This window comes from Aquarana catesbeiana, linkage group LG12, assembly GCF_042186555.1.
Source record: "Aquarana catesbeiana isolate 2022-GZ linkage group LG12, ASM4218655v1, whole genome shotgun sequence".
Taxonomy (NCBI): Eukaryota; Metazoa; Chordata; class Amphibia; order Anura; family Ranidae; genus Aquarana; species Aquarana catesbeiana.
In genome coordinates this window covers 136,196,944-136,214,773 of record NC_133335.1, presented here as the reverse complement: position 1 = coordinate 136,214,773, position 17,830 = coordinate 136,196,944, and the positions used below count along the sequence as shown (strand labels likewise).

Sequence of the window (17,830 nt, the reverse complement as noted above, 5' to 3'; positions counted from 1 at the left end):
TGGGATCTCCAACCCCACTATACCTTCAGTCCTCTCTGAAACCTGCACTGAGAGAAGTGAAGGTGTAGAATTAGGTGTGTCACAGCCAAGTACTTGCGGGCAATCTGCTATCGCTACACCGATGTCAGATTGTACCAGATTTCCGTGTCCCAGCTGCTGCACCGCCGAAAGAAGTTTGCTCCCAGCTATCCACATGCCCAGCGGTTGAATGCTAGCTTGGCTAAATTGCTAGTACTTCATTCAACTGCTGCCTTTTCAGTTGGTAGACTCTGCCCCCTTCCGTGAGTTTGTGGAATGTGCGGTTCCTCAGTGGCAGGTTCCCAAACGCCACTTGCTGGACAGGGCAGTCAGCTGTAAGGTGCATATTACTGCTGACTCATGGTCCAGCAGGCATGGACAGGGACGTTACCTATCTTTCACCGCGCACTGGGTGACTCTTCTGGCAGCTGGGAAGGATGCAGGACAGGGTGCAGTAGTGTTGGAGGTTGTTCCGCCACCACGCCTCCATAATTCTACAAGTGGTGATTCTGCAACACCTCTCTCCTCCACCCTCTCCTCTTCTTCTTCCTCCATGGCCTCTTCCTGTGCTGATTTGTCCTCGGAACCAGCGGTGCTCTGTAGGCGCTCAAGAGGCTACGCAAGCACAAGGCAAAAAGATGCCATACGGTGCTTGAGCTGGTGTGCTTGGGGGACAGGAGCCACTCTGGGGCAGAGATTCTGTCAGCTCTGCAGGGGCAGGTTCAGAGGTGGTTGACGCCACGCCAGCTTAAGCCAGGTATGGTGGTTTTTGACAATGACACCAACCTCCTCTCCGCCCTCCGACAGGAACAACTGACCCATGTGCCCTGTTTGGCTCACGTCCTTAACTTGGTGGTCCAGCGGTTCTTGGGCAGGTACCCGGGCTTACAGGATGTCCTGAGGCAGGCCAGGAAAGTCTGTGTGCATTTCTGCAGGTCATATAATGCCAGTGCTAGGCTGGCTGACCTCCAAAAGGAATTTAACCTGCCCAAGAACTGCCTAATCTGTGACATGCCCACCAGGTGGAACTCAACGTTGGCCATGCTGCAGCGGCTGCACTCGCAGCAGAGGGCCATCAATGAGTACCTATGCAACTATGGCATCAGGACAGGGTCAGGGGAGCATGTTTTTTTTCCACACGCCAGTGGGCTATGATCAGGGATGCATGCACTATCCTGTCACCATTTGAGGAGGCCACGAGGATGGTGACAGTGCATGCATCAGTGACACTGTCCCTCTTGTCCACCTGTTGGAGCACATGCTGCGTGGAATAATGGACAGGGCACTTGAGGCAGATCAGAGGGAGGAAGAGGAGGACTTCCTTAGCTCTCAAGGCCCCCTTTATCCAGACAGGAGGAGGAGGAGGTGGATTGTGTTAGCATGGAGGTGGAGCCTGGCACTCTGCATCAGCAGCAGTCTTGAAGGGATCATTTACAGTCGGAAGAAACCCATGGAGTTGTACGTGGCTGGGAGGAGGTGGCTGCGGATCATGTCGTCCTTAGTGACCCAGAGGGCTCTGGACCAAATGCCTCAACAAACCTATGCTGCATGGCCTCCCTGGAGCTACAAAGCCTGCGGAAGGATCCTTGTATTCGTGGTATTAATGGGAGGGATGATTACTGGCTGGCAATCTTCCTTGATCCACGTTACAAGGGTAAGGTTGTGGACCTTATCTTGCCATCGCAGAGGGAGGAGCAGATGAAACATCTTTGGGAGGCCTTGCAGAAAGGTTTGTGCAATGCGTTTCCATAGCCTGGGAGGTTACAATTTCCTGGTCCTCCTGGACAACGTGTTGCTGAGGCTTCGATCAGTCACAGAAGGAGCGGTGGAGAAGGTGGCTGTCTGACCGATGTGTTCAGAAAATTTTTTAGTCCGCAGTCCCAAAGTCTGATCGGTTCCAGCAAACATCTTACTGAAGGCCATTAGTATGACTGGAAGGCCAACAAGGAGAGGCAGACAGTCACAAGCCAATAAAAGAGGGCAAGCAGGCTCTGTGTCTAGAGGCAACAGTGCTGGTCATGGAGACGGTGCATCCTCATCAGCACGGGGCCATGGGACACGCTTGTCCTTTTTTGCGGCAGCTGACCATGTTGAGCCGCAAGATGCGGAAGACTTGGTAGAGTGGATGACCAAGCCATCCTCATCCTCCTCATCCTCTGTCACCCAGGCTCAGGGTACTTTGTCTGGCAAAGCAGCTGCCAACGCGGCCTCTTCACTTGGCTCAATGGCATCAGTCACTCCTTACCTAGCCCCACCATGTCCTCCTGAGTAGTCCCCCAAACTGTTTGACCACAGTGTTGAGTACATGCTCCAGGAGGATGCCCAGCGTTTTGAAGGCTCTGATGATGGTACCCAGCTAGAGGAAGGCAGTAATGTGAGCCCAGAGAGAGGGGGTACCCAAGAAGGACAGCAATCTGGCAGTTATCTTCCCCCAGCTGCAGCATACTGCCAGCTTTGCTCCAGTGATGAGGAGGGAGGGGATGATGAGTTCACTGACTCCACATGGGTGCCTGATAGTAGAGAGGAGGAGGAGAAGGAGGAGGAGGCAAATCTCCAGCAAGGCAGGGTGCCCTCCAGGGGCCAGCTTAAAGGCAGCACACCGACTGCAGAGCTCCGCATGTGCAGGGCGCTGCTGTCTCTGCGCATTATTCCAAAAGTTCTTTGGTGTGGGCCTTTTTTGAGACGAGTGCATCAGATCCCACCACTGCTATTTGCAACATATGTCTCAAGCGTATCTCGCATGGCCAAAACATCACACGTTTGGGCAACACATGCTTAATCAGGCATATGTCGACCTGCCATGCAGTTCATTGGCAAGCTTACCTAAAAGACCCACACCAAAGAACAAAGCGGACCTCTCTTTGCTCCTCATCAGCTGGGATCTCCAACCCCACTATACCTTCAGTCCTCTCTGAAACCTGCACTGAGAGAAGTGAAGGTGTAGAATTAGGTGTGTCACAGCCAAGTACTTGCGGGCAATCTGCTATCGCTACACCGATGTCAGATTGTACCAGATTTCCGTGTCCCAGCTGCTGCACCGCCGAAAGAAGTTTGCTCCCAGCTATCCACATGCCCAGCGGTTGAATGCTAGCTTGGCTAAATTGCTAGTACTTCATTCAACTGCTGCCTTTTCAGTTGGTAGACTCTGCCCCCTTCCGTGAGTTTGTGGAATGTGCGGTTCCTCAGTGGCAGGTTCCCAAACGCCACTTGCTGGACAGGGCAGTCAGCTGTAAGGTGCATATTACTGCTGACTCATGGTCCAGCAGGCATGGACAGGGACGTTACCTATCTTTCACCGCGCACTGGGTGACTCTTCTGGCAGCTGGGAAGGATGCAGGACAGGGTGCAGTAGTGTTGGAGGTTGTTCCGCCACCACGCCTCCATAATTCTACAAGTGGTGATTCTGCAACACCTCTCTCCTCCACCCTCTCCTCTTCTTCTTCCTCCATGGCCTCTTCCTGTGCTGATTTGTCCTCGGAACCAGCGGTGCTCTGTAGGCGCTCAAGAGGCTACGCAAGCACAAGGCAAAAAGATGCCAACGGTGCTTGAGCTGGTGTGCTTGGGGGACAGGAGCCACTCTGGGGCAGAGATTCTGTCAGCTCTGCAGGGGCAGGTTCAGAGGTGGTTGACGCCACGCCAGCTTAAGCCAGGTATGGTGGTTTTTGACAATGACACCAACCTCCTCTCCGCCCTCCGACAGGAACAACTGACCCATGTGCCCTGTTTGGCTCACGTCCTTAACTTGGTGGTCCAGCGGTTCTTGGGCAGGTACCCGGGCTTACAGGATGTCCTGAGGCAGGCCAGGAAAGTCTGTGTGCATTTCTGCAGGTCATATAATGCCAGTGCTAGGCTGGCTGACCTCCAAAAGGAATTTAACCTGCCCAAGAACTGCCTAATCTGTGACATGCCCACCAGGTGGAACTCAACGTTGGCCATGCTGCAGCGGCTGCACTCGCAGCAGAGGGCCATCAATGAGTACCTATGCAACTATGGCATCAGGACAGGGTCAGGGGAGCATGTTTTTTTTCCACACGCCAGTGGGCTATGATCAGGGATGCATGCACTATCCTGTCACCATTTGAGGAGGCCACGAGGATGGTGACAGTGCATGCATCAGTGACACTGTCCCTCTTGTCCACCTGTTGGAGCACATGCTGCGTGGAATAATGGACAGGGCACTTGAGGCAGATCAGAGGGAGGAAGAGGAGGACTTCCTTAGCTCTCAAGGCCCCCTTTATCCAGACAGGAGGAGGAGGAGGTGGATTGTGTTAGCATGGAGGTGGAGCCTGGCACTCTGCATCAGCAGCAGTCTTGAAGGGATCATTTACAGTCGGAAGAAACCCATGGAGTTGTACGTGGCTGGGAGGAGGTGGCTGCGGATCATGTCGTCCTTAGTGACCCAGAGGGCTCTGGACCAAATGCCTCAACAAACCTATGCTGCATGGCCTCCCTGGAGCTACAAAGCCTGCGGAAGGATCCTTGTATTCGTGGTATTAATGGGAGGGATGATTACTGGCTGGCAATCTTCCTTGATCCACGTTACAAGGGTAAGGTTGTGGACCTTATCTTGCCATCGCAGAGGGAGGAGCAGATGAAACATCTTTGGGAGGCCTTGCAGAAAGGTTTGTGCAATGCGTTTCCATAGCCTGGGAGGTTACAATTTCCTGGTCCTCCTGGACAACGTGTTGCTGAGGCTTCGATCAGTCACAGAAGGAGCGGTGGAGAAGGTGGCTGTCTGACCGATGTGTTCAGAAAATTTTTTAGTCCGCAGTCCCAAAGTCTGATCGGTTCCAGCAACCATCGCCAGCGTCTGATTTACATGGTGCAGGATTACCTAGGGGCAAGATCAGACTTGGACACCTTTCCCACCAAAAATCCTCTGGGTTACTTGGTCTTGAGGATGGATCACTGGCCAGAGCTTGCACAGTATGCAATTGAGCTACTGGCCTGTCCTGCATCCAGCGTTCTTTCAGAACGCACATTCAGTGCTGCTGGATGCTTTGTAACCAATCACAGGGTGCGCCTCTCCACCGAATCGGTCCTTTGGCTGACCTTCATAAAAATGAATCAGTCTTGGATCACCAGCTACCAAGCACCTGATGCTGATATAACCGATTGATTTTTTTTTTTTAATGTGAGATCCCTTCAAGACTGCCTATGCTGATGCTGAGTGACTATCCTGTTATGCTGAGTCACAATCCTCTTCCTCCTCAGTTTTCATGCTGATAGCTTGTAAGAACATTTTTGGTTCTGGGCACCGCCATCAGTGGCCAAGGCCTAATTTTTCTGCCCCTGTTTAACAGGGGCGTGTAATTACAATTTTTGATGCAATACTTTGCAGCAGGGCTCATTCCTGCACTCCAACTATAGTATCTGTGAAGGGTTGCAGTGTTGTGGCACCAGCACCAGTGTTCAAGGCCCAATTTTTCAGTCTCTGTTCAACAGGGGTGTATAATTACAATTTTTGATGCAATACTTTGCAGCAGGGCTCATTCCTGCGCTCCAACTATAGCATCTGTGAGGGGTTGCAGTGTTGTGGCACCAGTGCCTAAGGCCCAATTTTTCTGCCCCTGTTCAACAGGGACATGTAATTACAATTCTTGATCTAATATTTCACAACAGGGTCCATTCCTGCGCCCACCAAGAGTAACTGTGAGGACTTACAGTGTTGTGGCACCAGCACCACCACCACCACCAAAGGCCCAATTTTTCTACTACTGTTCAACAATGGCATGTAATTACAATTCTTGATCTAATTTTCACCCGTTCCTGCGCCCACCAAGAGTTACTGTGAGGGCTTACAGTGTTGTGGCAACACCAACACCTAAGGCCCCAATTTCTGCAGAGTATATAGGGCAGGCCCCTACTTTCAAACATCCAACTTACAAACGACTCCTACTTGCAAACGGAAGGAGACAACAGGAAGTAAGATGAAATCTACCCCTAGGAAGGGAAATTCTCTCCTGTAAGAGTTAATATGGGAAAAACGTGTCTCCTCTTCACTGATGCTTTATCACCAATCCTTGTTTCACTAAAAACCCCAAATTTTCAAAAAACATCTGTCATTGGGACAGAAAGTGAGGTGAAATCTGCTAAAGAGTTGCACAGACAGCAAAACAAATGTTACAGGGGTGATAACCCTTCCCTATGTTTTCCAAAAAGCTTAAAAATAGATTTTTTGGTTGGAGCTACACTTTAAAAATGTACCAGTTCAAAATTACAAACAGATTCTACTTAACAACAAATCCTATGTTTGCACCGCCTGTATACTGCTGTTCAGAGTATATAGGGCCTGGGGGCCCCACGCCTTTCCCTTTTTTAATTTGGGTGCGGGGGTTCCCTTAATATCCATACAAGGCCCAAAGGGCCTGGTAATGGACTGGGGGGTGGGGGGTACCCATGCCGTTTGTCTCACTGATTTTCATCCATATTGCCGGGACCCGACATTACATTAAAGCCGCAAGCAGTTTTAAATAACTTTTATTCCTTTAACAATTTCATTTTGTGCAGGGATTGTTCTAAGCACGGGAAACATGCGCCACTTTACAGGCATACTATAGACACCCCCAGGTATGATATTTAAAGGAATATTTCACTTTTTTTTTTTTTTATACTTTAAGCATCATTAAAATCACTGCTCCCGAAAAAACTTCCGTTTTTAAAACTTTTTTTAGCTTTGATACATGTCCCCTGGGTCCCCAAACCCTTTTTAGGACAATAACTTGCATATTAGCCTTTAAAATTAGCCTTTTTGATTTTGAACGTTCGAGTCCCATAGACTTTAATGGGGTTCTAAAGTTTGCGCGAACTTTCTGTCCATTTGCAGGTTCTGGTGCGAACCGAACCGGGGGGTGTTCAGCTCATCCCTACTGACAACCTCCACTGCCCTACTGACACTATCCACTGCTCTACTGACACCATCCACTGCCCTACTGACACCATCCACTGCCCTGTTGACACTATCCACACACCGTACATTCATATTTTTCTAAGTTTTCCTTACTATTTAGTTAGGCCTTGCTAATTAAAGTGGAACTTCACTCTCTCGATCAACATTGACTATGTTGAATCCTTATGCTGCTAGCATTAGGAAATAGATAGGAAAGTAAATCATATTTATTTGTTTTAAACAGTTTTTTACATTTTTTAGACTTCCTAGTTTCCATGTCTAGGCAAATTATGTCATACATCCCAGGAGTCTTCAGTTAAGCACACTCTCCTGTCTGTATGTCTGAGCTAAGGGCAGATGGATTCCAGGAAGTAATTGATACATGTAAGTGAATAATTGCGCTAATATTAACCTCTCATGAGAAAACCTTTGGTGTATAAATTAATGTGTGACAGAAAATTACATAAATAAATAAATAAACTCATAAATACACCTATGACAAAAACTGTGAAGTAAAATACCACATTAATCCTAAAATTCCCAAAAACTACATAAATCACTTATGTGCATCACCAAAAATAGTGTCCAGAATTAAAAACCTTGGTGCATTCAGTGCTAATTCTCCTGGATAAAATGTCAAAATGATATAAATAACTAATACACATCAACAATAAGTGATCAGTAAATAAATTATTTGAATAAAGTGAGTTCAGTGCGTTTGAACAATAAATAATCAGTAAATAAGTAATTAGATTGCAAATAGGTGAGTTCAGTGCCGAATCTCCAATAATTATAATAGTAGCAAGTTCACTGTCACTTTTACCGCTCCGTTCCCAGTAAAGTTTAAACTGATTTTTCGCTCATTTCCATACCATAAAAAATATAAAGAGAGACAAATCCATTGTGCAATGATCTCAGCAAAAATGTTGTTAAATGCAAGGATATTTGGTTGTACTCACATATCCCCGCTTACAAGATCGCGTATGGATTGTAATGATCAGCTGCATAGAGCTCTGTGTTATGGGCTTCTCGTTCACCGCCAGTGCTCACACACAGCCACTACTAGCAACGTCACAGGCTCCTCCTCCCGACGCGTTGCGTCACCGACACGTGACTTTATCAAGGGTGCCTATGTCATTGGCCTGCTATGTATTTATAGTGTGTGTGTTCATGGCCATGGTTACCCTGGGAGTCAATGCATCATCATTTCATTAGCGCGGTCTCCTTTGTAATCAGACGCTCGTTCCAGCCTCCCTAATGCAGCATGCTTAATTCTCTAATACATAAGGAACATTTATTACAACATGTTTAAAATTAAATTAAAAGTCATATAAAACCCTAAATTAAAATCAGTGGTAGTTACTGCATATATTCAATACGATAGGGACGCTCCCCCTACCGGGTACCGTTGCAATTGCATTTTCCTCAATCGCAATCTAAAACCATTACATAAAATTCACTAGCTATAACTTCAAATACATTAATAAAATACATATACAAAAATCTATACTAATATTATGGTTATTGTAGTCACATATGCTATTTACAATAAAATCAATTGTGGACACAGAGTTGGGGAGAAAATAAAACCTTACAATGTAACATACATTAAAAATCGGATATAAAACTGTTCAAATCAAAATCTATATTTAAGCCTGATGGCGTGAGAGTACGCATATTAAATATCCATTTAGATTCCTGCTTGCTTAATTCCCTTACTTTGTTACTACCCCGCCAATGGGCTCTATATTTTTCAATTGCCCAAAATTTCAAAAATGCTGGATTTTTATTGTGATGTAATGCAAAGTGACGTGAAACACTGTGTTTGGGAAATCCCTTCACTATGTTTTGTATGTGCTCTCTGATTCGTTTCCACATTGGTCTTTTAGTTCTGCCAATGTACTGTAACGAGCATGGACATTGTAATACATACACTACTACCCCTTCACTGTTGTTAAAATTCCACTACTTGTTAGTTCAACATTTAGGTCCAAAAAATGCACAGATGAATATATTCGCGACACCAAAAATAATTGTGCTCTAAACCAAATGCCAAGCATCTCAAAATGAATCTCTTTTGCTTCGAAATTAAATCGCTAAATTTGCAAAAGAGATTCATTTTGAGATGCTTGGCATTTGGTTTAGAGCACAATTATTTTTGGTTCAATTCTGATTTTTACAGACAGTTAAATGGAATAGGCATGGGAGCCAAGTATGCTCCTAGTGTTGCGAATATATTCATGGCGGAATGGGAGGAGGATGCCATATATGCCAATACCCCTCCACAACTTATAATGTACAGACGGTACATAGACGATTGTATAATGTTGTGGATGGGTGAGGAGGAACCTCTCCGTGAATTTCTGGAGGAATTAAATAGAAATACAAAGAACATTAAACTTACCTATGAATTTAGTACAAAATCTGTGCATTTTTTGGACCTAAATGTTGAACTAACAAGTAGTGGATTTTTAACAAAAACATTTTTTAAGCCAGTGGAAAGGAACAGTTTTATCCCTGTGGACAGGTGCCGTTTTGATCCTTGGCTTATTAACATTCCAAAAGGACAATTCATACGATTGAGAAGGAATTGCACTGAAAAAAGCACTTTTCTAGAGCAGGCTGGGGCTGTTGGGGATAAGTTTATTCAAAAAGGCTACAATAAATACTTCATAGAAGAAAAAATCAAGGAGGTGTCGGAAATCAATAGGGGTGAATTCGTTCAAGACAAGATAAAAGAACCTATACAGTGGCAAGATGTTCCTATGATTATGGATTTTAATATTCAGCACCAGCAGATAGAACAAATTTTTAAAAAACACTGGCCACTTTTTTTAGCTGACCAACAACTGAGGAATATATTACCAGTAAAACCACGCTTTGTCTACAGAAGAGCACCAACCCTGAGAGACTTGCTAAAAATGTTTTAGACCCTCCCAAAAAATCACAAGAATTATCTTTTTTCCAGAGGAAAGGCTTTTATCCCTGCAAGCAGTGATATGCATGTAAAAATACCAAACAAAACAGACAGAAATGCACCGATTTTAAAGCCACGAGCAATAATACCCAATATGAGATTAAGGATTTTATGACATGCAAAAGTGAAGGGGTAGTGTATGTATTACAATGTCCATGCTCGTTACAGTACATTGGCAGAACTAAAAGACCAATGTGGAAACGAATCAGAGAGCACATACAAAACATAGCGAAGGGATTTCCCAAACACAGTGTTTCACGTCACTTTGCATTACATCACAATAAAAATCCAGCATTTTTGAAATTTTGGGCAATTGAAAAATATAGAGCCCATTGGCGGGGTAGTAACAAAGTAAGGGAATTAAGCAAGCAGGAATCTAAATGGATATTTAATATGCGCACTCTCACGCCATCAGGCTTAAATATAGATTTTGATATGAACAGTTTTATATCCGATTTTTAATGTATGTTACATTGTAAGGTTTTATTTTCTCCCCAACTCTGTGTCCACAATTGATTTTATTGTAAATAGCATATGTGACTACAATAACCATAATATTAGTATAGATTTTTGTATATGTATTTTATTAATGTATTTGAAGTTATAGCTAGTGAATTTTATGTAATGGTTTTAGATTGCGATTGAGGAAAATGTAATTGCAACGGTACCCGGTAGGGGGAGCGTCCCTATCGTATTGAATATATGCAGTAACTACCATTGATTTTAATTTAGGGTTTCATATGACTTTTGATTTAATTTTAAACATGTTGTAATAAATGTTCCTTATGTATTAGAGAATTAAGCATGCTGCATTAGGGAGGCTGGAACGAACGTCTGATTACAAAGGAGACCGCACTAATGAAATTATGATGCATTGACTCCCAGGGTAACCATGGCCACGAACACACACACTATAAATACATAGCAGGCCAATGACATAGGCACCCTTGATAAAATCACATGTCGGTGACGCAACGCATCGGGAGGAGGAGCCTGTGATGTTACTAGTAGTGGCTGTGTGTGAGCACTGGCGGTGAACGAGAAGCCCGTAACACAGAGCTCTATGCAGCTGATCATTACAATCCATACGCGATCTTGTGAGCTATGTGAATACAACCAAATATCCTTGCATTTAAGAACATTTTTGCTGAGATCATTGCGCAATGGATTTGTCTCTCTTTATATTTTTTATGGTATGGAAATGAGCGGAAAATCAGTTTAAACTTTACTGGGAACGGAGCGGTGAAAGTGACAGTGAACTTGCTACTATTATAATTATTGGAGATTCGGCACTCAACTCACCTATTTGCAATCTACTTACTTATTTACTGAATATTTATTGTTCAAACGCACTGAACTCACTTTATTCAAATAATTTATTTACTGATCACTTATTGTTGATGCGTATTAGTTATTTATATAATTTTGACATTTTATCCAGGAGAATTAGCACTGAATGCACCTAGGTTTTTAATTCTGGACACTATTTTTGGTGATGCACATAAGTGATTTATGTAGTTTTTGGGAACTTTAGGATTATTTAGGATTATTGTGGTATTTTACTTCACAGTTTTTGTCATAGGTGTATTTATACGGAGTTTATTTATTTATTTATGTAATTTTCTGTCACACATTAATTTATACACCAAAGGTTTTCTCATGAGAGGTTAATATTAGCGCAATTATTCACTTACATATAATTTATCACTTATCACATTTATTAATTAATTAATTGCAGCTATATTATTTGGCTATCTCTCAGTTATCACATGATTTTTTGGTTATTTATTCACGTCAGCGCTTCAGTACTCCTTTAATTGATACATGTGTAACACCCCCCAGCATTGCTAGGGTGCTAGAGTAGGATTTTTGTGTTAGTAGAGGTACATTTTCAGGCTTGCTGGCAGCCAAGCCAGTGTGTTTTTGTGGGTCAGGTGAGTGACTCAGGTAGGCTGGATGACTCAGCAGCAGTTTCTCTGGTAACTCATCCCTGCTTGCTGGAAACTTGGAGAAGGTTCCAGAAGCAGTTAGGAGGAGTCTAGGAGGAGTTACCAGGAGTATTATGAGGGCCCTGACCAATCCCCAACAGAAGGGTTGGCAGGGGGCAGGCCCCCTCAAATACTCAGGGTAGCCCAGCTGGGGCAGTGTGGAGTTCGGGTGGAGGATGGAGATGGAGTGTTAGGCTGTTGGAGGCCTTTGAGACTAGCTCCCTAGTCTGGGGGGGGTGAACTCAGGCCTGGGCTTGGGTGTGGAAGGGACCCCTACTCATGACACATGGAGGGATCCTGACCAGGACGCGCAGGAGCAAGAAGAGGGCAGTGGGAGGACACTACCAGGGCAAGTCTCCAGAGAGAAAGATAGCCACCTGGGCTAGTGAGTATTGCAGTCAGAGGACTGAGAGGCATGCTTGAAGGGACAGGGTGCTAGCAGTCTGGGATGGATGCAGAGTCAATCTGGGAGGACTGTGGAGAAGTAGCCAGACAGGCTAGCGAAAGGGGCAGCTGCAGCCAGGCGGGCTGGCAGTGCCTGAAGAGGTGGTACTGGGAGCAGTAGCCACAGGAGAGGACAGCTAGCACCAAAGACCTCCATTTTTGTTACACTAAAAGGGGCCCGTGGTCCCTGCCTGCAAAGGGTAGATGCTTTGGATCTGACTTAGTATTGTAGAGTTGTAGTTCTACAAGCAAGTCTGTGCTGGAAGTAGATGAAAAGGAGTGTGTATATACTGGATGTATATAGTTGTGTGCCTGAAGAGTTTCTACTGATCAAGTGGGCATCCCATAATAACCCTCCCCTATCCAAGCTCAACTAAATAAAAAAACAAACAAAGCTGCAAGGACTGCTTCTTATCTCAGGAGTGTTCAGGAGTGCCTGGCTGTGCAGGGTGGGAGATAACCAACATTCACCAGCGGCTCCTGCAGGGGTAGCGCTACACGTGAATCATCTGCCCTTACACAAGATCGCCACTGCCAGAAATGCTAGGAGGTGTTTTTCTAAGTTATTTCTCAGCAAAATAAAGCATGGAGACATGGATGGATGAATTAAATAGTGCATTTGGTTTGTGGTGCTCAGATACAGTGTAGTCCACTTCAATTTCCTTTTAAAAAAAGGGGTGCCAAATCTTGGTGATCTTTAATCTCTTTCATGTTGTTCAGGTAGATCTCCACTTCTGAAAGGTTGCCTACCCCTGATCAATAGAAACACACAGCCTCGGAGGTCAGAATGGCAAGGCACTCCCCTGCTCCTCCCACCTCCTCCCCCCTCCCTTCTCCAAGCTAACAAACTAGCTGGAGAATGCACTGTCCACAAACAGGTAGTGAGAAGAAATCCCTGCAAATTAAGGGAATTCCTTGGGAACCCCAAAGTCACCAGAACTAGCGTCCCCATTGGAAGAATTCCCCTCTATTACTTTACTGGAGACAACCCAAATCGTGGATTTTCTTTTACTTTCAGTTTCAATTATATTGGTAAACAGGACAAATAGAGAGGTTGAATCTCCCTAATGGGGAGCACGGCACCTTATCACACATAAGAATTTGGCACACTGATTGCACTTTGAAGAAAGCACTATTGCACTTTGTTGAGAGGATTTTTTGCACAACTGAATTCGATGAACTAATAATTTTTTATGATTTATTGTGTATATGTACGAATTGTATAATTTAAGGGGATAGCACTGGGGACCTGCATATACATTATTTAAAGGGACCACACGCCTTTTTTCCAACAGCAGCCCATGTAATAGTTTGTAGCACTTTATTGTTATTATTATTTGTGACAGGAGTCACTTTGGGTGGGGGGGTTTGTGGAACTCAGCTTACCTTGGAGAGCTCTGGAGACTCCATGTCCAGCTCCCCTGGACCCTCTTATGTGTAAATCACCCTGCGTCCATTAGGGGCACAGGGTAACTGAGAACCCCACTATGATCTGTGCTATTTAGACACACTGTACAGCCACACTGGAATGTTGTATCTATGTATATATTGTGTGTTATCTCATGCTGTTGTGGACTCTTTGCAGTAATCGTTTGGGGTTGGATTGTATTCCAGTGTTCTATTGTGTCTGTCTGCCTTGGATATTATGGGATGTGTATGTAGATTAGCTGTGAGATTGGTGGGGGCGAATTCCTCCAACAACTCTCGCTGCTGATAAGACTGCAAGGTTTACTGATGAGAAATTTGAACACACCTGACCTGTGTGTCTATTGTAATTGGACAGTTTACCCTACCCTGAATCCAAGGGTGGGGGGGAGTGTCTCTGAGTTGTATAACTGTGGTAACATGTGCTTGAATAGAGAGTTTTTGATGTTGTTGTTCACCCTACACTGTTACGTCTGGTGACTGGGTGAGCTAAGGGATCTTGGATAGTGCTGGTTCTGGACAGAGGTAGCATTTACGGCGGACATAGACCTGTTGAGGACAGGGGTTCATCACAACTGGTTGGCAGCAGTGGGATCGTGCTTCCTGGCTGTGAATACGTCCAAACCTCCACCTGGATCCAAGATCAGGATAGCAGACTTCAGTCACCCCAGTGGAGTTATGGATCTGGCATCAGAGTTTCTGGGGCTGCTGCGGATCGTCCTTTCAGCATACACCAGGTCTGTGTCTGCGGATGAATACCTGGAGGTCAGGCAGCAGATTCGGGTAGGACTGTGGATAAAAGCCCTCCAGGTTGCTGGTATGCAACCGGGCAAGTGCTTTCCAACCCCAGAGCAACAGGCCAGTTAACAATGGGAGTTATGGATGCAATTCCTGGGAGAGCGGCCCCAGGAGCAATGGGTGACTGAGTTGGACAGGCTGGTCCAGCAGGAGATAGAGCTGAGCAATCAGTATCGGGCTCTGCTATGGCACGCAGAGGAGGAATATTTAGAGGATACAACAGAATGCTCTCCAGGGGGATATGACTTTGGTGGCCCTGGATTGCTGTGGGAGAGCCTTTTAGATTGTTTTGTGTTTGGCGATGAAGAGGAACCTACCCTGGAAGACCTGCGAGAATACAGAGAGGATATGCTCGGTCTTGCAGGGGTCTCAGAGCTTAAATCTGACCTGGACTATTTGCTAAGGAAGGAACAGTATCTGGAAAGGGCATACAGAAAACTGCTAGAACACGTTCAAAATACATGCCACAGCAAAACGGACAGAAGACCTGACGCGTTTCACACTATCAAGCAGTTCTTAATGATTAAGCACTGTTTGATAGAGTGAAACGCATCAGCTCTTTTGCTATGATTAAGCACAGTTTGATAGTGTGAAACACGTCAGCTCTTCTGTTCGTTTTGCTGTGGCATGTATTTTTTGATTCCTTTTGAAGAATAAAGGCCATTTTTTGGAGTGCAGCTCTCCAGAATTTTTCGCAAATTTCATTGCTATATGCATTGCCGGCACCTGTGGCTTCCAAACTAGAGGAGATGTTCATTCCAATCTGACCTGCCTAGAGCAGTGACATCCCTTTCTACGTTCAGCAGCATGCCATAGAATCAGCAGTGGAAACTCAGGAGATTGCCATCTCCAAAGCTGAAGCACTGACAACTGGACAGAGGGTCCAAGACCTCTGCTCCACACCTGCGGTGGTTCTAGAGGCCCAGGGTGAGAAGGAGATGGTCACTTTCCAGCAGCAGATGGCACCCCAGAATGATGCCACCAACCCAGCAGGGGAGCTGGCATCAAGGCCAGACATCACTGAGCTTTGCCAAACACCAGTAACCACTTCTTAGTTCTACGGACAGAAGATGGTGAATCGCTATCCCCAGACACCAGTTATAGAGATTGGGGATTTAATAGACTGTTCTGCTGAAGAAGAACATCCTGGTGAGCCTCCAGCAGAAGAGCTGGTATTAGGACCAAACTTCACTGAGCTCTGCCCAGCACCAACAGCCGCATCTGTGGAGTTACCAGATACTTCCCCTGCTAAAGCGCTGGCCACTGGACAGAGGGTCCAAGACCTTTGCCCCACACCTGCAGCAGTGCCAGGGGCCCATGGTGAGAAGGTGACGGTCACTCCCCAACAGTTAGCTGGAGTGGATGATGTGGAGTCCCCAGCAGAAGTGCTGGCAACAAGGCAGAGTGCTACCAACCTCTGCCCAGCACCGGCAACAACTACAGAGTTTCAGGGAGACGGGACAGTCGGCCCTTCTCCCCAGCGACAAGTGGATTTAGTGAAGCTTCTACTCCCAGTTAAATTGCTGGCAACAGGGCAGAGTGCCACTGGCCTCTGCCAAGGACCAACAGTGGCTTCGGCCATCTTAAGAGAAGAGGTAGTCGGCCTTTCTCCCAGAACACTGACAGGGACATGGGATTTTCTGCCAGCAGCATTTGTGGAGTTACAAAAAACTTCTCCAGCTGAAGCGCTGGCAACCGAATAGAGGATCCAAGACCTCTGCCCCACACCTGCGGGAGTTCTGGAGGCCCAGGGGGAGAAGGAGATGGTCACTCCCCAACAAGGATTCCTGCACCTGGGAGACAGTGACTGAGAAATGTCATCCCAGCAGCCAGATGAGGGAACGGCTGAGGAAGCAGCCAGCTCACCTCCCCAATGGCAGCTACACAGTTTCAGAGAGAGGAAGGTCATCCTTCCACCCCAGCAGCAAATCCACAGTCTGGGAGTGGAGGAAAGGAGGCCAGCCTCCTGCCCCAGCGGTTAGCCGGAGTGGATGATGTGGGGTCCTCAGCTGAAGTGCTAACAAGGCAGAATGCTACTGCCCTCTACACACAACTGCAGCTTGAGTGGATATCAGTGGATGGGACTGTGGTCTCCACTCACAGCAACCCAGCAGAAGGGCTGGCAACACGGCAGAGTGCTGCTGGCCTCTGCCCTCAACTAACAGAAGAGGGAGTTTCTGTGAAAGTGGAGGGAACTTCGGTCTCCACTGACACAACCCCAGAAAATGTTGCGGAACTGAGACAAGAGGATGTTAGCCATGCTTTGCAAGCACGGGGGATTTTCACCTACCAAAAGTGGATGGGACTTCAGTCTCCACTTGTATACCCCAGGGATGCTGGGCAGTCGGCCCAGATCTCCAACAGCATGATGGAGTGAGCCCAGTCACCCTGTCTTCTCTCCAGCGGCTGAAAGTACTCCAAGGAGAAGGGCCAGCCCATGCCTCTCCCCAGCGGTGGGCATGTTCTCTGAGAGAGGCAGAGGTTGGCTGGGTGAGTAATACTATGTTTGGGACAATTTATTTTGGATACTGTGTGGATACCGGCATTGTGGGACTGGAACTACTGACTAACTTCGGAGTCAACCCATCTGGGGTCTCCTCCTGTGTTAGTCTCCTGCCAAAAGGGGAGATGTGTGATAGGAGTCATTTTGGGTGGGGGGTTTGTGGAACTCAGCTTACCTTGGAGAGCTCTGGAGATTCCGTGTCCAGCTTCTCTGGCCCCTCTTATGTGTAAATCACCCTGCGTCCATTAGGGGTACAGGGTGACTGAGAACCCCACTATGATCTGTGCTATTTAGACACACTGTACAGCCACACTGGAATGTTGTATATATGTATATATTGTGTGTTGTCTCATGCTGTTGTGGACTCTTTGCTGTGATCGTTATGGGTGGGGTTGTATTCCAATGTTCAATTGTGTCTGTCTGCTTTGGATATTATGGGATGTGTATGTAGATAAACTGTGAGATTGGGGGGGCGAATTCCTCCAACAACTCTCCCTGCTGATAAGTCTATTTACTGATGAGACATTTGAATACACCTGACCTGTGTGTCTATTGTGATTGGACAGTTTACCCCGCCCTGAATCCAAGGGTGGGAGGGAGTGTCTCTGAGTTGTATATCTGTGGTAACATGTGCTTGAATAGAGAGTTTTGATGTTGTTCATCCTACACTGAGTTACGGCTGGTGACTGGGTGGGCTAAAGGATTTTGGATAGTACTGGTTTTGGACAAAGGAGGGATGTACATAATCCTGTTGAGGACAAGGGACCGTCACATTATTCATTAGACTT

The 17,830-nt window shown here is 46.1% G+C and overlaps 1 protein-coding gene across 3 annotated transcripts in view; it reads left to right on the top strand.

The window, feature by feature from the left end:
• PPP1R1B (protein phosphatase 1 regulatory inhibitor subunit 1B) overlaps positions 1-17,830 on the top strand; it is an 821,552-nt gene that overhangs the window by 242,734 nt on the left and 560,988 nt on the right. The window lies entirely within an intron of this gene.